Here is a 22722-nt window from a genome sequence, read left to right as displayed (position 1 = left end):
TGAATATTCAATCCGACATGAAAAAAGTTCAAAGGGTAAAGATTCAATTCATCACAACAAGAGTATAGAGGGGAGAAACATCATATGCTTCGACTATATTAACAAAGCCCATGATATAGATCACGAGAAAGAGAGATAGACAAAACACATAGCTACTGGTACAAACCCTCATCCCCGAGGGTGGACTACCCCCTCCTCATCGTGGTGGCTGCCGGGATGATGTAGATGGCCACCGGAGATGATTCCCCCCTCCGGCAGGGTGCCGGAACGGGTCTAGACTGGTTTTCGGTGGCTACGAAGCCCTGCAGCGGCGGAACTTCTGATCTAGGTAAAGCCCGAAGGGTTTCGGAATATTTGGGCATTTATAGGGCAAAAAGGGGGTGCAGGAGGCCATCGAGGTGGGCACAACCCACCTAGGCCCGCCAGGGGGCCTGGCGTGCCCTGGTGGGTTGTACCCCCTGGGTACCCCCCAGGTGCTGCTCTGGCCCATCACGAGTCTTCTGGCCCATAAAAAACTTCACAAAAAGTTTCATGGTGTTTGGACTCCGTTTGATATTGATTTTCTGCGATGTAAAAAACAAGCAAAGAATAGCAACTGACATTGGGCACTGGGTCAATAGGTTAGTCCCCAAAAATGATATAAAGTTGCTATAAAATGATTATAAAACATCAAAGAATGACAAAATAACAGCATGAACACTTCATATATTATAGATACGTTGGAGACGTATCAGCAGCCCAAAGCTTAATTCCAACTCGTCCTTGAGTAGGTAAATGATAAAACAAATAATTTATGAAGTGTCAATGCTAGCAAAGTGCATAAATTTGATCAATGATAATTTCAATCACTTTTCCTAGAATCATAATATCAATTCTTTCTTATGAAACTACTCATGTTATAGTAGCAACTAATAAACATGTTAAGGTTCAAACAATGAATTCTCTTGAAACTCAACAACCTATGTTCTTAGTCACCAAGCAATTGCAATTCAACTTATTCAACAGAGTTTAAGTAAGACCTCCACGTACTCAACCATCATACAATCTTGTATGATTGCTAACACTCATCACGTACACATGAGCAAAACGTTTCTACCGGACACATATAAAGGTAGGGGCTTATTGTTTTGCCTCCCAACATATTCACCTCAAGGATGATGTCAACAATAATAACTCATGCTACCCATATTCAACTGGATATATGTGCCTAGATCTTTCCTTCACCACATGATTCTTGCCAAAAGAGAAAAATAAAAAGGAATAGAGAGAAGAACTTTGACTCTTTGCATAAAAGTAAATACATAAAAGTAAAAGATAGGCCCTTTGCAGAGGGAATCAGAGGTTGCCATGCGCTTATTTGTTTGTATGTTCAATCCCTTAGTGCAAAAGAACTTCATGTTATATTGCCCCTTATGATAGCAACCTTTATTATGCAGTCCGTCGCTTTTATTACTTTGCCATCACAAGTTCATACAACGCCCAATTTCCTCTTACACTAAATGATCTCACAATTTTAGAAGCAATTTTTATTGCCTTATTGCACTGATGACAACTTACTTGAAGGATCGTGCTCAATCCTTAGGTAGTTATGGTGAACTCTTGAAAATAAGATTTGGGTTTAAGGGTTCTTGGATGCACAAGTAGTATCTCTACTTGGTGCAGAATTTTTGGCTAGCAAAGATGGGGGGCAAGCACCACATGTTGAAGGATCTATGATAATTCAACTTCTATGTGAATATGAACAAACATAAACCATTATGTTGTCTTCCTTGCCCAACGTCAACAATTTTGGCATATAGTATTTTGATGGGGGCTCACAATCACAAAAGATTTCCATGATAGTGTATATGCATGTGAAAGTTCTCTTCCTTATACTAATTATTCGTGACATGCTTGTATGACCAATATTGTGATTGTCAAGCCTCAAAAGATTTCACTTTCTAAACCCAATGTGAAGCTACCACTAGGCATGATATGATTTCAACTTCATGACATTCAATTTATTCAACAATTTACTCATAGGATATAAGTGAAGCACAAGAGTAAATGACAAGCTACTCCAAAAGATATAAGTGAAGATCAAATGAGTAGCTAAGTAAATAGATAGCTATGTGTGAACTCTCTCTTATTTAAAACTTTCAGATCTAAGTATTTTATTAAAACAGCAAGCAAAACAAAAATAAAATTACATTCTAAGAATAGCACAACTCATGTGAAGAAGCAAAAACTTAGGCTCAACCGATACTAACCGATAATTGCTGAAGAAGAGAGGTGGGATGCCTACCGGGGCATCCCCAAGCTTAGATGCTTGAGACTTCTTGAAATATTATCTTGGGATGCCTTGGGATACACAAGATTTAGCTTTTGTGTCTCCTTATTTCTTCCCATATCACGGTTTTCCTAAATCTCAAAAGCTTCATCCACACAAAAATCAACAAGAACTCGTGAGATAAGTTAGTATAAACTAATGAAAAAACCTTATCATTCTCTACTGTAGCAAATCACGAAAATTATTATTCAAAATTGCGTGCTAAATGCCTCTGCAGATTTAATAGTCCTATCCTCAAGTAGTGTCATTAAACAAGCAAACAATGCAAACATAACAGCAATCTTCCAAAACAGTACAGTCTGTAAAGAATGCAAGAGTATCAATACTTATTCAACTCCAAACATTATGAAAATTTACCAAACTTAAGAAAATTTATCAGAGCTCATTTTCAAAAAAGTTTCAACTTTTTATGACATTCTTACTTTTCTAGGGAATTTTTGCAACAGCGATAAACTTTCTGTTTTCAAACAACAACATGTATACTTGCAAAATAAGCATGGCAAAGGCTATCATTGCCACTTTTATTGAAATAAAAGATGCAAAACATTATTATAAATAACAGCAAGAAAATCCTAACAAAATAAATTCATGCTCTAAGTAAACTCATATCACGTGACGAATGAAAACATTGCTCCAAGTGAGGTTACCGATAATGTTGCAGACGAAAGAGGGGATGCCTTCCGGGGCATCCCCAAGCTTAGTTGCTTGGATCTTCCTTGAATATATCCTTGGGGTGCCTTGGGAATCCCCAAGCTTAGGTTCTTACCACTCCTTATTCTCCTCATATCAATATCTCACCCAAAACTTGAAAACTTCAATCACACAAAACTTAACGGAGCTTTGTCAGATAGGTTAGTATGATAAAGAGCAAACCATTCCAATTTTGGTACTGTCAAAGACAAGATTCATAATTATTTCCACAAAATTCCTACTGTAGCATATCATTTCCACAATTTATATTGAGCAATATAAGCCATAGAAACTAGAAGACAAGCAAACTATGCATTGAAAACAAAATTTGTCAAAAATAGAACAATATGTAGTAATCTATACTCAGACCATACTTCTGCTAATCCAAAAATTCTGAATCTTTAGGACCACGTGAAAAATTTGTATGTTAATCTTCTGCAAAAATAATCAACTCAACAACACTCTTCTTTTAAAAACTAGAATTATTTTCGTGAGTGCAAAAGTTTCTGTTTTTCACCAACATTAAGGCAACTATCACCCAACAAGATCCTAAAGGCTTTAATTGGAAATTTATTGGAACAAAAGTAATAGAACATGATTACTACAGTATCCTAATCACGTGAACACACAAAAACAGTAGGGGTAAATGTTGGGTTGTCTCCCAACAAGCGCTTTTCTTTAATGCCTTTTAGTTAGGCATGATGATTTCGATGATGCTCACATAAAAGATATGAATTGAAACATGAAGAGAGCATCATGAAGCATATGACTAGCACATTTAGGTCTAACTCACTTCCTATGCATAGGGGTTTTTAAGCAAACAAATTATATGAACAAGAATCAATTAGCATAGGAAGGCAAAACAAGTGTAACTTCAAAATAATCAACACATAGAGAAGAAACTTGATATTATTGAGATATGTAAGAGCATAAGTTCCTTCCTCATAATAATTTTTAGAGGCATCATGAATGAATTCAACAATATAACCATCACATACAACACTCTTTTCATGATGCACAAGTATAGAAGATTTATCACTCTTTATGGCATAGATGTCATCATAATAATCATCATAGATAGCAACTTCATTGTCATAATCAATTGAAACCTCTTCCAAAATAGTGGATGTATCACTAAATAAAGTCATGACCTCTCCAAATCCACTTTCATCAATATTGTAATGAGATTCAACACCCTGCAAAATAGTGGGATCACTACTACCTAGAGTTGGTATGCTCCATTGTGGAGGACTCTGGTGACTATGAAGGGGCCTTCCCAAGTAGGAGCGAGCTTGTGTGGTTTCTGCTGATCCACTCGGAGGACTAAGTCTCCTTCTTGGAAGGCTCGGCTCTTCACGTTTCTGGCATGGAATCGACGCAAGTCTTGCTGATAGATGGTCGATCGAATCAAGGCCATTTCTCTTTCTTCTTCTAGGAGGTCGACTGCATCCTGCCGGGCTTATTCTGCTTCTTCTTCTGAGTAGAGCTCGACTCTGGGAGCGTTGTGAAGCGGGTCACTCGGTAAGACTGCCTCGGCTCCATAGACCAGAAAGAATGGGGTTCTTCCGGTTGATCAATTCGGGGTTGTCCTCAATCCCCAAAGGACTGATGGAAGCTCGTCGACCCATGCACCTGCTGCGTGCTTGAGATCGCGCATCAATCGGGGTTTCAGTCCTTTGAGAATTTGGTTGTTTGCCCTTTCTGCTTGCCCAATCGACTGGGGGTGAGCGACCGAAGCATAGTCGACCCGGGTGCCCTGAGAGGCACAAAAGGCCCTGAATTTGTCGGAATCGAAGTTTGACCTATTGTCAGTGATGATGCTGTGTGGAACTCCATATCTGAATATCAACTCTCTGATGAAACTGATAGCGGTGCAAGCATCAAGATTCTTGATAGGCCTGGCTTCAATCCATTTGGTGAACTTGTCGACTGCTACCAGCACATGAGTGAACCCGCTCCTGCCTGTTCTTAGTGGTCCAACCATGTCCAGCCCCCAAACAGCGAAAGGCCAGACGAGTGGAATGGTTTTCAGGGCTGACGCGGGCTTGTGCGGCATATTAGAGTAATACTGACATCCTTCACATTTGTCGACTATCTCTTTTGCCATCTCATTGGCTATTGGCCAATAGAACCCGCTCGGTATGCTTTAGCCACAATGGTCCGAGAGGACGCATGATGACCACAGGTCCCCGAGTGTATATCGTTAAGGATCATCTGACCTTCTTCTGGTGTAATACACTTCTAGCCGACCCCAGTCGCGCTTTCTCTATATAACTGTCCCTTTATGACTGTAAAGGCCTTGGATCGACGGACAATCTATCGAGCCTCTTCTTCGTCTTCTGGGAGTTCTTTCCTTAGGATGTACGCAATGTACGGTTCTGTCTAGACGGGAGTGATAACCAAGACTTCCATGATCAGGTCGACCAAAGCTGGAACTTCAACTTCAGTCAGATCCGTGGCGCTTTTTGGTTGCGGGGCCTCTTCAGTGAAGGGATCCTCCTGGACTGATGGTGTGTGGATGTGTTCCAAAAACACATTGCTGGGAATGGCTTCTCTTTTGGAACCTATTTTTGCCAGATCATCAGCTGCTTGATTTTTCAGTCGGGGTATGTGATGAAGCTCTAACCCCTCGAATTTCTTCTCCAGCTTTCTCACTGCATTACAATAACCAGTCATGGCTGGACTTCTGACGTCCCATTCCTTCATCACTTGATTGACCACCAAATCCGAGTCGCCATAGACTATGAGGCGACGGACGCCGACTGAAATGGCCATGCGCAACCCATATAAAAGTGCTTCGTATTCTGCCTCGTTGTTAGAGGAATCAAAGTGGATTTGAAGAACATATCTGAGTTTATCTCCTCTGGGGGAGACCAACACCACTCCGGCGCCGGAACCATTTAGCATCTTGGAACCATCAAAGAACATGGTCCAATGCTCCGAGTGAACCTGAGTCGGCAGTTTCTGCTCAATCCACTCGGCGACGAAATCTGCGATTGCCTGGGACTTGATAGCTTTCTTTGCCTCAAACTTGATATCTAGAGGAAGGAGTTCAATCGCCCATTTTGCCACTCGACCAGTTGCGTCCCTGTTATGCAAGATCTCTGACAACGGAGCGTCGCTGACAACTGTAATGGAATGATCAGAGAAGTAGTGGGCAACCTTCTTTGTGGTCATATAAATCCCATATACGAGCTTCTGATAATGAGGATATCTTTGCTTCGATGGGGTCAAGACTTCAGAAATATAATACACTGGGCGCTGAACTTTGATGGTTTTCCCTTCTTCTTCCCGCTCGACCGTAAATACCATACTGACGACTTGTCCTGTGGCTGCAATGTAAAGTAGCAAAGGCTCCTTGCTGATTGGGCCAGCAAGCACCGGCTGGGTGGAGAGCAGAGCTTTGAGCTCTGCGAACGCTGCGTCAGCTTCAGGAGTCCACTCGAACTTGTCAGACTTCTTCATCAATCGGTAAAGAGGCAATGCCTTTTCACCGAGATGAGATATGAATCGACTTAGGGCGGCCAAGCAACCAGTAAGCTTCTGAACATCGTGCACTTGCATAGGACTTTTCATTCGGAGTATAGTACCGACTTTTTCTGGATTGGCGTCGATTCCCCGTTCAGAAACGAGAAAACCAACTAACTTTCCACCAGGAACTCCGAATGTGCATTTTGATGGATTAAGCTTGATATCAAACCTTCTGAGGTTGGCAAAGGTTTCAGCAAAGGTCAGTCAGCAGGTCGGAACCCTTTCGTGACTTGACCACAATATCATCCATGTACGCCTCCACATTCCGACTGATTTGGGTGAGCAAACACTTCTGAATCATTCTCATGAATGTGGCTCCGGCATTCTTGAGGCCGAATGGCATGGTAACATAACAGAAGCACCCGAATGGAGTGATGAAAGCTGTTTAATCTCGTCAGGCCCATATAGACGGATCTGATGGTACCCGGAATAGGCATCTAAAAAAGACATTCGCTCACATCCCGCAGTCGAGTCGACTATCTGGTCGATGTAGGGGAGAGGAAAATGATCTTTCGGGCAGGCCCGATTGATATGTTTAAAGTCAATGCACATGCGAAGTGACTTGTCCTTCTTGGGGACCATGACAACATTGGCGAGCCACTTGGAGTGGTAGATTTCTCGGATGAACTCTGCCGCTAAGAGCCGAGCCACCTCTTCGCCAATGGCCTTTCTCTTCTAGACGGCGGACCGTCGGAGATGTTCCTTGACAGGTTTTACTTTTGAGTCGACTGTTAGGCGGTGCTCAGCCAGCTCCCTGGGAACACCCGGCATGTCAGAGGGCTTCCATGCGAAAATGTCCCAGTTCTCACGAAGGAACTGGATGAGCGCTTCTTCCTATTTGGAGTCGAGTGTTGTCGAGATATGAGTTGGAGCAGCGCTGGGGTCGGTCGGGTGGATGTGAGCTGTCTTCGTATCGCCAGTCGACTGAAAAGCTGACTCTGTAGCGGGCTTCTTGGCTCGCAACAAATCACTCGGGTATGCAGTCTTCTGGTATTCCTGCAACTCCACCACTGCCATCTGAGCATCGGCGATCTTCGAACCTTTCTGAAAACATTCTTCCGCTTTCTACCGATTGCTCGTAATAGTGATCACACCTTTGGGGCCAGGCATCTTTAATTTGAGATACACATAACATGGTCGGGCCATGAAGCGTGCATAAGCCGGCCTGCCCAAAATAGCATGGTAGGCACTCTGGAAGTCTACAACTTCAAATGTCAACTTCTCTTTGCGGTAATTCTTGGAATCACCGAAAGCCGCATCAAGAGCAATCTGGCCGAGTGATTTAGCTTTCTTCCCAGGAATGACCCCGTGGAAACTCATGTTGCTGGCACTGAGTCTAGACATCGGAATGCCCATCCCTTTCAACGTCTCAGCGTACAATATGTTCAAACCACTGCCACCATCCATCAGGACTTTGGTCAGTCGAGTGCCTTCAACAACTGGGTCGACCACCAAGGCTTGCCTCCCAAGGGTGGCGATGTGCGTTGGGTGGTCGGACTGGTCGAATGTTATGGCAGTCTGAGACCATTTCAGGTAACTAGGTGTCACCGGAGCGACCATATTTACCTCTCGGTTAATAACTTTCAGTCGACTTTTGCTTTCAACATCGGCAAAAATCATCGGAGTGGAATTGACCTGAGGGTATCCGTCGTCACTGTCTTCTTTGTCCTGGACCTTGTCTGACTCCTTTTCCTTTCCTTTGGGCTGCTTGCTCTAGAACTGCTGGATCAAGAGTCGACACTGCCGAGTGGTATGTTTCGGTTAATGAAATTACCCTCTTCATCTTTCTTTGTGTGGACGAGACATGGTAAGTCCAACACATCATTTCCGTCCTGGTCTTTAACCTTTTTGGGGTTCCAAGGTTTTCCTTTAAACTTTCCTTGGGTTACAGCCAAGGCTTCCCCGGGAGCCGCTGGCTCGGCTTTCCGCTTCTGTTTCCGATTAGAATTTCCTCCGGTTTCTTGGGCGACTGACTTGAGCTTTCCACTCCTGAGTCGATCCTCATCTTCACCATTAGCATACTTGGTGGCAATCTCCATCATCCGATTCAGGGACATATCTCCGGTTCGACCGAATTTCAAATTCAGTTCTCTGTACTTGACGCCTTCCTTGAAGGCACAAACTGCTTGGTGGTCAGGCACATTCTCCACCGAGTGATGTAACGTGATCCACCTCTGGATGTAATCCCTCAAAGTTTCATTCGGCTTCTGTACGCAAGACCTCAGTTCCGTCAGCCCTGCCAGTCGCTTGCACGTGCCTTCAAAGGTGGTGACGAACACTCGGGAGAGATCCTCCCAAGTGTAAATGCTGCTAGGTGCTAACTGGTTCAGCCACGCTCTGGCTGAGCCCTCCAACATGAGAGGCAGGTGCTTCATGGCCACTTCATCATTGCCGCCGCCAATCTGGACGGCCACTCGGTAGTCCTCAAGCCAAGTATCGGGCTTGGACTCGCCAGTGAACTTACTGAATCCAGTCGCCAACCTGAAGTTGGGAGGAATCACAGCGGCCCTGATGGCTCTACTAAAGCACTCTAGCCCTGAAACATGTACTCTGCTGCCGGTAGGTGCATCTCTGTCGTGACCTTCTCGGTGAGCCCTGTTCCTGTCGACCAAACCCTGGACGAGAATGGATCTCGCGTCAAAGCTTGGCCCTCTGGAGTCGACTGGAATCCTTCGCCCACCACTATGAGGGCGCCTGTCATCCTGCTGGCGAGGCACATACGACCCGCTCCTCAGGGGAGGCGTGGGCACTCGACGTCGACCGTCACGATCGACTCGGTGATCATACTGCTCATGGTTCCCATACTTGTCATGGCGGTCTCCACGTCCCTCACGCCTCGGGGGCGATCTCGGGCTGTGAGCCGACTGGACCGTGTTCGCGGCAACGGATCTGCTGTGAATCCTGTTCCGCGACTGAGAAACAGCGGAATTCTAATCTCCTGCTGCCCGGAGTAATGCTCTGATCTGCAGTAAGCCTCTGCCAGCCTCTGACTGGGAAGGCTGAATCAACTCCGCTATATGGGCTGCAGCTGCTAAATTCTGAATCGGAGTTCGATAAACCTGCGGGGGCGGGAAGAGCTGATGCCGACTGGATTCGGGAACCCGTTGTCGCGACACTTGTCGAGTGCTCACTGGAGGTTCTCCAGTCGAGCACACTCGGCTAAGTTTGCCAGGCGCGCGTCCTCGAAGGCGCGAGCCTCGGGGGTTTCTCCAACGATAGGAGTGTGCAGTGCATATATGTTCCGGCGGTGAAGTTCTTCTCTCTGCAGCGACGTGAGAGGCTCGGGAAGATACTCCTCATGGAGACGCGACGGGTCGCCTCCACCCGCGCCTCCGTCGGTGCGGGGAAAACTGGGAGGACTGGGTGGTCCATCGACCATCAGAACCTCCGCCGCCGGATCGCTGCTGTCGCACTCGGATGCGGTCTCTACGGAGCCAGTCGACAGGTCAAACATGCCGTAGAGGGATTCGTCGGGCTCGATCGCCGCGACTTGAGGGGTGGCCGACTGACGTGCCACCACGTGCCTCACCCACCGCTGAAGTCTCGACCGACCGGAGCGCTTGCGCCGGCGGGAAACGGGGAGGGAGGACAACACAGGAGCCGACCGGTAGGGGGTCGACGGTTGCCGCAGGAGAACGCCACGGACGCACACGCTAAAGTGCGTTGCCCCGCGAGCAGGGAGTGAATCCACGTCGAGCGGAGCCTCCTGGAGCCAAGCAGAGTCGTCGGCGATGAACGTGAGCGCGCCGAGACGGATCTCGCGGCACTCCACCGAAACTCCGCCGAAAACCATGATGATTCGGGTCGGAAAAGGTCGCAACTCCTCCAACAAACGCTAAAACACCTGCCCCACGGTGGGCGCCAACTGTCGTGGTTCTAAGTCTGACGTAGTGTAGGGGGGTAAGTATGGAGAGGCAAGATCTTAGCTATGGAGAAGTTGTAAGCACAAGGTTTACGAGTTCAGGCCCTTCTCGGAGGAAGTAATAGCCCTACGTCTCGGAGCCCGGAGGCGGTCGACTGGATTATCTGAGTATGAGTTACAGAGGTGCGAACCCTTGTCTCGGAGGAGGGGGTGGCTTATATAGAGTGCGCCAGGACCCCGGCCAGCCCACGTTACAAAGGGTTCAATGTACATTAAGGCAGGGCGTTACTGGTAACGCTAGTAATAAAGTGCTATGATGACCATAAAAGCTATTTAATGACCGACCGTTAGCGTGCGGAGTGACTTTAGGTCTCCTGGCTGTCGAGTGGTTGGATCTTGGTCGAGTGATTGTTTCTTGGTTGGGTGTCTTCGAGTCTGTCGAGTGGAACACCTCCAAGTCGATTGAAAGGCGATTTCTTCTAGAGATGTCCATGGGTAGGACAGTTGGGACAGGCCCATGACCCTACCCTAGGTACATAGCTTCATCACATCATACTTGGTTGTGCATCATGCCATGTTTATGTGATGGTTGTTTACTAGGTTTTCTGCTTCTTTCCGGTGTTGCTTCTTCGGGTTAGTTCCGATAACGTCGCGTTTGTGAGGATCCGTTCGACTACGTCCGTTTGTCTTCTTCATGGACTCGTTCTTCTTCCTTGTGGGATCTCAAGCAAGATGACCATACCCTCGAAATCACTTCTATCTTTGCTTGCTAGTTGTTTGATCTATTGCTATGTCGCGATACCTACCACTTGCTATATCATGCCTCCCATATTGCCATGTCAAGCCTCTAACTCACCTTTCCTAGCAAACCGTTGTTTGGCTATGTTACCGCTTTGCTCAGCCCCTGTTATAGCGTTGCTAGTTGCAGGTGAAGCTAAAGTTTGTTCCATGTTTGGAACATGGATATGTTGGGATATCACAATATCTCTTATTTTAATTAATGCATCTATATACTTGGTAAAGGGTGGAAGGCTCGGCCTTATGCCTGGTGTTTTGTTCCACTCTTGCCGCCCTAGTTTCCGTCATACCGGTGTTATGTTCCTTGATTTTGCGTACCTTACATCGTTGGGTGTTTTTTGGACCCCTTGAGAGTTCGCTTTGAATAAAACTCCAACAGCAAGGCCCAACCCTGGTTTTACCATTTTCCTCGCCACCACCTACATTTTCCCTTGGGAGTCGCACTCCCGAGGGACATCTTTATTTTTAAGCCCCCCGGGCCAGTGCTTCTCTAAGTGTTGGTCCGAACTAGAGTCCTTTGCAATGCCACCTCGGGGAAACTTGAGGGCTAGTTTTAGTTGTACGGAGCGCTCATCCGGTGTTGCCCTGAGAACGAGATATCTACAGCTCCTATCAGGATGTTGGCGCATCGGGTGGTCTTGCTGGTCTTGTTTTACCATGTCGAAATGTCTTGTAAACGGGATTCCGAGTCTGATCGGGTCTTCCTGGGAGAAGGAATATCCTTCGTTGACCGTGAGAGCTTGTGATGGGCTAAGTTGGGACACCCCTGCAGGGTTTGAACTTTCGAAAGCCGTGCCCGCGGTTATGGGCAGATGGGAATTTGTTAATGTCCGGTTGTAGAGAACTTGACACTTAACTTAATTAAAATGCATCAACCGCGTGTGTAGCCGTGATGGTCTCTTCTCGGCGGAGTCCGGGAAGTGAACACGGTTCTTGTGTTATGCTTGAACGTAAGTAGTTTCAGGATCACTTCTAGTTCACGATCGTTGAGTTGCTTCTCTTCTCGCTCTTATTTGCGTATGTTAGCCACCATATATGCTTAGTGCTGCAGCTCCACCTCACTACCCTTTTCCTACCCATAAGCTTAAATAGTCTTGATCTCGTGGGTGTGAGATTGCTGAGTCCTCGTGGCTCACAGATACTTCCAAAACAGTTGCAGGTGCCGATTATACCAGTGCAGGTGACGCAACCTAGCTCAAGTGGGAGCTCGATGAAGATGTTGTTTGTTTTGTTGTTTTTCGTTTCCGGTTGATCAGTAGTGGAGCCCAGTTGGGACGATCGGGAATCTAGCATTTGGGGTTGTCTTCTTTTACTTTGGTTCCGTAGTCGGACCTTGATTGTATTCTGGATGATGTAATGCTATATTTATGTATTGTGTGAAGTCGCGATTGTAAGCCAGCTCTTTATCCCTTTCTTATTTAGTACATGGGATGTGTAAAGATTACCCCTCTTGCGACATGCCTAATGTGCCGTTATGCCTCTAAGCCATGCTCCGACACGTGGAGATATAGCCGCATCGTGGGTGTTACAAGTTGGTATTAGAGCCTTCCCCGACTTAGGAGCCCCCTGCTTGATCGAATCGCTGAGGTCGTTGAGTCTAGAACAAAATGTTTTGAGTCTTAGGATTATATATATATATATATCGGAGAGTAGGATTCTTTTTACTTCTCAGTCCCTTCGTCGCTCTGGTGAGGCCTCCTGACCTAGAGTTTTGACTCTTCTCTTCTCAAATTTCACTAAAAAAATTTGGGATCACGCGGGTATCTTGGAATCGTTCTGATGGTTTTGTGACGAGAACATTTTTCTTGGTGCCTCCTGACATTTAGGGGTTGTGGCAGTGCCCCGGGGAGTTGAGCTCCGAGGTGTTGTCGTCACAATTTTATCATTGCAGTTCTGGAATACCTGAGTTCGCCGACATTGAAAATCTCTTTTATGCAGTTGTTGGTGAGATAACCTCGACGCCACCCAGTACCGGGACGGGAGTTCGGGAGTATTACCATAACTCGTATAATGGATGCTTTTCGAAGGTAGAGGTAAATGATTTCTGAAGGTTTCTTGGTTATGTGTTGAAGGATGGATACAGCTGGATGTAGGATTTGTTAGTTTGGGTGAGATGTTATGCTTCCCCTATATCCCCAACACCTGATTGCATAACCAGAAAGTTTCAGGAGTTTATAAGTGGGGTGAGATCTTGTTTGTTGTGTTGTTTTTCGTTTCCGGTTGATCAGTAGTGGAGCCCATCTGGGACGATTGGGGATCTAGCATTTGGGGTTGTCTTCTCTTACTTTGGTTCCGTAGTCGGACCTTGATTGTATTCTGTATGATGTAATGCTATATTTATGTATTGTATGAAGTGGCAATTGTAAGCCAGCTCTTTATCCCTTTCTTATTCAGTACATGGGATGTGTAAAGATTACCCCTCTTGTGACATGCCTACTATGCGGTTATGCCTCTAAGTCGTGCTCCGACACATGGGAGATATAGCCGCATCATGGGTGTTACATGCATGGCATTCTTTGGGCCATCCATGACGGAAAAACCGTGGTAGAAGTGACGGCGAGGGAAATATCGGGGAGTTCCCGGTTACCGTGGCTGGTCGGGGGCCGAGCGATGCGCGTTTCTCTCGTACGTACGCGCGTTTGTGCGAGGCGTTGGGCTCTAACTGAACCCGAGCGATTGCACTGTAGGCTACGCATTTCTAAACCCGAGAGATCGATCGATGGCTGTTAACTGAACCCGATCGAGCGATTCCTTCGCTACTCCTGCTAACTGAAGTCGATCGATGCCGCCTCTGGATGAACAGTGAGCGTTGTTGGGGGGTTTGGATGAACAGTTCCCAGTGGGGGTTGGATGAACAGGAACCCATGGTAGTAGAGGCCGTTGCCGCTGGATGAACAGTACCCCGATCGATCGAGCCGGTGGATGAACAGGACCCCATTGAGGGCTAGATGAACAAGACCCCGTGGAGGGCTGGTTGAACAGTAGCCGGAGAAGGTTGGATGAACAGTAGCCCATGGAGGGGTGGTTCAACAGGACCCCGTGGAGAGGGTTAGTTGAACATTAGCCAGTGGAGGCTAGATGAAAAGGAGCCCATGGATGAACAGTCGCAGGTGGAGGCTGGAGGAGGTCGACGGTGGATGAACAGTAGCCCATGGAGGCTGGAGGAGGTCGACGGTGAAGATGAACAGTATCCCGCGGAGTCCCATTTTGCTGTACGCCACACCTCTCCCGATGAACAGGACCCCCCTTTCGATCTTAGCACTCCAACACAACTTTGTTTCCTCCATTTTGCGGTACGCCACACCCCTCTCGGTCAACAAGACCCCATTTCGACCGTAGAAGGTCCAATAGAAGTCAGTTTCCTCCGTTTTGCGGTATGCCAGACCCCTCCTGATGAACATGATCCCGTTTCGGCCATGGCTGGTCGAACACAAGGCTGTTTCCTCCATTCTGCGGTACGCCAGGCCTCGTTTCCATCGGTTGTTCCGTCCAAGCCAGTTGGCTCCCGATGAACAGCACGTGTTCCGTTGCCTCCCGATGAACAAGACACATTCCGTTGCCTCCCCATGAACACGACGACCGTGCAGCTTCTCCGTTCCAACCCAGCCATGTACATGAGCCCTGGCCATACGTATGCATGAGTAGGCGTTCGAGACCCCGCCCGTATGTACGTATGTGTCTGCATTTTCTTTCTTGCACCCTAGCCATTGTACGTACGTGTACATGCTACGTGCGCGCCTCTACTATGACACGTGCGCCCCTCTACATCGACCAGTATGTACGTACACGTTCGTGACCAGTATGACAAAGCTACGTATGCTTCGACCAGGTGGGTCTCGACTGTCAGGCACTTCCTTGCTGCGAAGATGTAGCTGGTGGGTCCCAGCAGTCGGGGGGCGAATCATTTTTTGCCCGTAATTTGGACGCACTTCCTTGCATGCGAAGATGTAGCTGGTGGGTCCCAGTAGTCAGGGGGAAATGTTTTTTTTCGCGAAATACGGTGGCCTGTCCGGTGGGTCCCTGCTGTCAAGTGGATGAATCATTATTTTCCGCGAAATAAGGAGGCATTTCCTTGCTGCGGCTGAGGACCCAGCTGTCAGCCTCTCCATGTACAGTACTCTTCTGATGGAAGTAGTTCCTTGACCACGTTGACCACGTCGTGGCGTGAGCACTAGGGCGGTGGACGACGGCGAGGCCTAGGAAGGGGATGCCGCGGAGCCGGGGAAGATGTGGCAGTGGATGCCCATGCAGAGAGGAGTACGAGGGTTCACTGGTTCGGCTGCGGTGTGAGGCTGCCATCACCGCAGGGCCTGGTCAGCGGTGGGAGTAGTAGGGGGCGGTGAGGCCTTCGCGGCATCACAGCCGGCCACGGGAAAAAGGAGCACGCGGCACGACCGGCGTTGGTTTGGGCGGCTAGAGCAACAAGACCAGAGGTTGAAGAAGCACTACCACCATTGGTTGGACATCGTACGGTCACTGGAGCTAGAATCGTTCATATTGACTAAGTTGACAAAGCCCTCCGTCCCCGTCAACTTAGTAGGCCCACTAGTCAGCCTCCCACTATGGTGGGTCCCAGCTAGCAGGGGGTATTCATTTTTTGTGCATAATAAGGAGGCACTTCCTTGCATGCGAAGATATAGCTGGTGAGTCCGACCTGTCAGTGGGGGGGACATTTTTATCGTGAAATACAGAGGCCCTTCTGGTGGGTCCCAGCTGTCAGGTGGAGAAATCATTACTTTGCACGTAATAAGGAGGCATTTCCTTGCGTGCGGCCGTGGACCCAGCTGTCAGCCTCTCCATGCACAGTCTACTTCTGATGGATGCCGTTCGTTGACCACGTTGACTACTCCACGCCGAGCGCATCCAAGGTGGTGGATGACGGTGAGGCCCCGGACAGCAATGAGCCGGAGATGGGAAGACGTGGGAGTAGTGTCATAGACAGAGAGGTGTACGAGGGTTAACTGGTTCTAGTGCGGTGTGGTTAGGCAGTCGGTGGAGAAGAACAGGAGGTGTTGAGGGGTGGAGGGATGGCCTGACCAACGGTGGGGTAGCGCTTCATAGCGAAGCGTGCTAAGCAGAGCTGCTAGCAGCAGGAGGTGGGAGCAGGTGGTCCCGGCGGTGCTGGAGGAAGAAGACGAGAGATTGAAGATGGATGCTGGTCATTGCATCTAAATCCAACGGCTAACAATGTCAGAATCATTTGTTGACTAAGTTGACAACGACTTGCGTTGGCTTCGACCTATTGACCCACATTTCAGCCTCCAAAAATGTGGCACATGTTCAACCCATTTTTTCAGAATTTACAGTCAATTTGATCTCTTTTTCAGAATTACAGTCCATTTGCTGGGCTGGGTGAACAAATAATGTAGCAGCCATGCGGCCCATTTATTTTTCTCCTAAAAAATTACAGGTCATTTGCACTTTCTTGAAATACATGATTTTGCTGGGCTGATTCTAATTACAATGTTGGGTTGGGCGCAACACTGTTATCAATAAATAAACAGGGGCTGAGCATTTTGTCATAAATATATTTAAATAATAAATGATTTATTATTACATTGGTCCTTAAATCTTACCAAGCTTTTGTACACAATCACCAGGATTTTCGTTGCCAAAAAAATCCAGTATTTTATTGTTAAGAAATTATTTGTATAAGTTAATAAGATGTGGGATATTGTTTTCTTACATATGTAAGTACCTGTTAAATATATGATGAAAATAACAATAGCATATAATAACATATAAAATAATTTAAAGATATATAATATAGTTAGAAGGGAAACAAAAATTGGACCAGGCGTTCCTATTCTTATATGGAAAAATAAAACGTTTTCTTCAAAAAATACATAAATCGGGCTGTCGATGTTTCAGGAAAAATAAAACCTCGGATGGGAGGTCCATAGGCCGGTCGATACATGACGGCTGATACGTCTCCAACATATCTGTAATTTTTGATTGTTCCATGCTATTATATATTCTGTTTTGGATGTTTAATGGGCTTATTTATACACTTTTATATTATTTTTGTGACTAACCTATTAACCGGAGGCCCAGCCCAAATTGCTTTTTTGCCTATTTCAGTGTTTCATAGAAAAAGAATATCAAATGGAGTCCAAACGGAATGAAACCTTCGGGAGCGTGATTTTTGGAACAAACATGATCCAGAGGACTTGGAGTGGATGTCAAGCAACCAACGGGGAAGCCACGAGGCAGGAGGCCCGCCCTCCACCCTCGTGGGGCCCTCATGGCTCCATCGACCTACTTCTTCCTCCTATACATACCTACGTACCCTGAAAACATCAGGGGGCACCACGAAAACCTAATTCCACAGCCGCAACCTTCTATACCCGTGAGATCCCATCTTGGGGCCTTTTTCGGCGCTCCGCCGGAGGGGGCATTGATCACGAAGGGCTTCTACATCAACACCATACCCTCTCCGATGATGTGTGAGTAGTTTACCTCAGACCTTTGGGTCCATAGTTATTAGCTAGATGGCTTCTTCTCCCTCTTTGGATCTCAATACAAAGTTCTCCTCGATTCTCTTGGAGATCTATTCGATGTAATCTTCTTTTGGGGTGTGTTTGTCGAGATCCTATGAATTGTGGGTTTATGATCAAGATTATCTATGAACAATATTTGAATCTTTCCTGAATTCTTTTATGTATGATTGGTTATCTTTGCAAGTCTTTTCGAATTATCAGTTTGGTTTGGCCTACTAGACTGATCTTTCTTGTAATGGGAGAAGTGCTTAGCTTTGGGTTCAATCTTGCGGTGCTCGATCCCAGTGACAGTAGGGGAAATAGCCCGTATTGTATTGTTACCATCGAGGATAAAAAGATGGGGTTTATATCATATTGCATGAGTTTATCCCACTACATCTTGTCATCTTGCTTAAAGCGTTACTCCGTTCTTATGAACTTAATACTCTAGATGCATGCTGGATAGCGGTCGATGTGTGGAGTAATAGTAGTAGATGCCTATATACATGATCATACCTAGATATTCTCATAAATATGCTCAATTCTATCAATTGCTCGACAGTAATTTGTTCACCCACCGTAATACTTATGCTATCTTGAGAGAAGCCACTAGTGAAACCTATGGCCCCCGGGTCTATTTCCCATCATACAAGTTTCCAAACTATTTTATTTTGCAATCTTTGCTTTCAATTTATATCATAAAAATACAAAAAATATTTATCTTATTATTATTATCTCTATCAGATCACACTCTTGCAAGTGGCCGCGAAGGGATTGACAACCCCTTTATCGCGTTGGTTGCGAGGTTCTTATTTGCTTCTGTAGGTACGAGGTGACTCATGCATGGTCTCCTACTGGATTGATACCTTGGTTCTCAAAAACTGAGGGAAATACTTACGCTGCTTTGCTGCAACACCCTTTCCTCTTCAAGGGAAAACCAATGCATGCTCAAGAGGTAGCAACAAGGATTTGTGGCGCCGTTGCCAGGGAGATCTACACCAAGTCAACACATACCAAGTGCCCATCATAACTCTTATCCTTCACATTGCATTATTTGCCATTTTCCTCTCATTTTCCTCTCCCCCACTTCACCCTTGCCATTTTATTCGCCCTCTTTTCCTTTTGCCCTCTCTTTCCGTTCGCTTTTTCTTCGCTTGTTTGCTTGTGTGTTGGATTGCTTGCTTGTCACGATGGCTCAAGATAATACTAAATTGTGTGACTTTGCCAATACCAACAATAATGATTTTATTAGCACTCCAATTGCTCCTCTTACCGATGCTGAATCTTGTGAAATTAATACTGCTTTGCTAAATCTTGTCATGAAAGATCCATTTTTAGGCCTTCCTAGTGAAGATGCCGCTACCCATCTAAACAACTTTGTTGATTTGTGTGATATGCAAAAGAAGAAACATGTGGATAATGATATTGTTAAACTTAAGCTATTTCCGTTTTCACTTAGAGATCATGCTAAATCTTGGTTTTCGTCTTTGCCTAAAAATAGTATTGATTCATGGAATAAGTGCAAAGATGCTTTTATCTCTAAGTATTTTTGTCCCGCTAAGATCATCTCTCTTAGAAACGATATTATGAATTTTAAGCAACTTGATCATGAGCATGTTGCACAATGTTGGGAGAGGATGAAATTAATGATACGTGATTGCCCTACACATGGTTTGAATTTATGGATGATTATACAAAAAATTTATGCCGGATTGAATTTTGCTTCTAGAAATCTTTTAGATTTGGCTATGGGAGGCACTTTTATGGAAATCACTTTAGGTGAAGCTACTAAACTCCTAGATAATATTATGGTTAATTATTCTCAATGGCACACTGAAAGATCTACTAGTAAAAAGGTTCATGCGATTGAAGAAATTAATGTTTTGAGTGGAAAGATGGATGAACTTATGAAATTGTTTGCTAATAAGAGTGTTTCTTCTGATCCTAATGATATGCCTTTGTCTACTTCGATTGAGAATAATAATGAATCTATGGATGTGAATTTTGTTGGTAGGAATAATTTTGGTAACAATGCGTATAGAGGTAATTTTAATTCTAGGCCGTTTCCTAGTAATTCCTCTAATAATTATGGTCATTCCAAAAACAACTCTTATGGAAATTTTAATAAGATGCCCTCTGATTTTGAGACTAATGTTAAAGAATATATTATTTCTCAAAAGAATTTCAATGCTTTGCTTGAAGAAAAATCGCCTAAGATTGATGAATTGGCTAGGAACGTGGATAGAATTTCTCTTGATGTTGATTCTTTGAAACTTAGATCTATTACACCTAAGCATGATATCAATGAGTCTCTCAAATCCATGAGAATTTCCATTGATGAGTGCAAGGAAAGAACCGCTAGGATGCGTTTTAAGAAAGATTGCTTTGTGAAGGCGTGTTCTTCTAGTTTTTATGAGAATAAAGATGAAGAAAGTTATTGATGTGTCCCCTATTAAATCTTTGTTTTGCAATATGAATCTTGATAATGATGGGACAAGAGATGAGTCAACCTTAGTTAGAAGGTGTCCCAAAAATTTGGAGTTTTTAGAACTTGATGCTAAAATTGTTAAAAGTGGGATTGAAGAGGTTAAACATTAGATAGCAATGAAGCTACTATCTTGCATTTCAAGGAATTTAATTATGATAATTTCTCTTTGATAGATTGTATTTCCTTGTTGCAATCCGTGCTAAATTCTCCTCATGCTTATAGTCAAAATAAAGCTTTTACTAAACATATTGTTGATGCTTTAATCCAATCTTACGAAGAAAAACTTGAGTTGGAAGTTTCTATCCCTAGAAAACTTTATGATGAGTGGGAACCTACAATTAAATAAAAAGTAAAGATCATGAATACTATGCTTTGTGTGATTTGGGTGCTAGTGTTTCCACGATCCCAAAAACTTTGTGTGATTTGCTAGGTTTCTGTGAATTTGATGATTGTTCGTTAAACTTGCACCTTGCGGATTCCACTATTATTTAACCTATGGGAAGAATTAATGATGTTCTTATTTTTTCAAATAGGAATTATGTGCCCGTAGATTTCATTGTTCTTGATATAGATTGCATTCCTTCATGTCCTATTATTCTTGGTAGACCTTTCCTTAGAACGATTGGTGCAATCATTGATATGAAGGAAGGTAATATTAGATTACATTTTCCGTTAAGGAAAGCCATGGACACTTCCCTAGAAAGAAAATAAAATTATCATATGAATCTATTATGAGAGCCACTTATGGATTACCTACCAACGATGGCAATACCTAGATCTATCCTCACTTTTATGCCTAGCCAGGGGAATTAAACAATGGCGCTTGTTGGGAGTCAACCCAATTTTATTTTTATTCCTTGCTTTTTTTTCTGTTTAGTAATAAATAATTCATCTAGCCTCTTTTTTGGTTTTGTTTTTTGTGTTTAATTAGTGTTTGTGCCAAGTAGAACCGTTGGGAAGACTTGGGGAATGTATTTTTGATCTTGCTGTAAAAAACAGAAACTTTAGCGCTCACGAGATTTGCTGCCATTGTTTAATGGAGAGTGATATTTAGTTAATTCTTTTTGAATATGATTAATAGATAAATTCCTCACGTCCAGAAATTTATTTTAGAATTTTTGGGGTTTCAGAAGTATGCGTTTTATACAGATTACTACAGACTGTTCTGTTTTTGATAGATTCTGTTTTTCGTGTGTTGTTTGCTTATTTTGATGAATCTATGGCTAGTAATGGAGTTTATAAACCATAGAAAAGTTGGAACACAGTAAGTTTAACACAAATATAAATAAATAATGAGTTAATTACAGAACCTTGAAGTGGTGTTTTGTTTTCTTTCGCTAACGGAGCTCACGAGATTTCCTATTAAGTTTTGTGTTGTGAAGTTTTCAAGTTTTGGGTAAATATTTGATGGATTATGAAACAAGGAGTGGCAAGAGCCTAAGCTTGGGGATGCCCAAGGCACCCCATGGTAAAATCCAAGGACACCAAAAATTCTAAGCTTGGGGATGCCCCAGAAGGCATCCCCTCTTTTGTCTTCATTCATCGGTAACTTTACTTGGAGCTATATTTTTATTCAGCACATGATATGTGTTTTTCTTGGAGCGTCTTGTATGATTTGAGTATTTGTTTTTTAGTTTACCACAATCATCCTTGCTATACACACCTTCTGAGAGAGACACACATGAATCGGAATTTATTAGAATACTCTATGTGCTTCACTTATATCTTTTGAGCTATATAGTTTTTGCTCTAGTGCTTCACTTATATCTTTTAGAGCACAGTGGTGGTTTTATTTTATAGAAATAATTGATCTCTCATGCTTCACTTATATTATTTTGAGAGTCATTTAGAACAGCATGGTAATTTTCTTTTAGGCATAATAAAAACTTTCATATAAGTGCACTGAATACTATGAGAAGTTTGATACTTGATAATTGTTTTGAGATATGGAGATGGTGATATTAGAGTCATGCTAGTTGAGTAGTTGTGAGTTTGAGAAAACTTGTGTTGAAGTTTGTGATTCCCGTAGCATGCACGTATGGTGAACCATTATGTGATGAAGTCGGAGCATGATTTATTTATTGATTGTCTTCATTATGAGTGGCGGTCGGGGACGAGCGATGGTATTTTACTACCAATCTATCCCCCGAGGAGCATGTGCATAGTACTTTGTTTTGATAACTAATAGATTTTTGCAATAAGTATGTGAGTTCTTTATGACTAATGTTGAGTCCATGGATTATACGCACTCTCACCCTTCCACATTTGCTAGCCTCTCTATTACCATGCACTTTTAGCCGGTATCATACACCCACCATATACCTTCCTCAAAATAGCCACCATACCTACCTATTATGGCATTTCCATAGCCATTTTGGGATATATTTCCATGCAACTTTCCACGTTCCGTTTGTTATGACACGCTTTGTCATTGTCATATTGCCATGCCTGATCATGTAGTTGACATCGTATTTGTGGCAAAGCCACCATTCATTTTTTTTTCCATACAAGTCACTCTTAATTCATTGCATATCCCGGTACACCG

This window comes from Triticum urartu, chromosome 2A (genome assembly GCF_056163025.1).
Source record: "Triticum urartu cultivar PI428250 chromosome 2A, HENAU_Tu73, whole genome shotgun sequence".
NCBI lineage: Eukaryota > Viridiplantae > Streptophyta > Magnoliopsida > Poales > Poaceae > Triticum > Triticum urartu.
Note: the sequence above shows the minus strand (reverse complement) of the source record.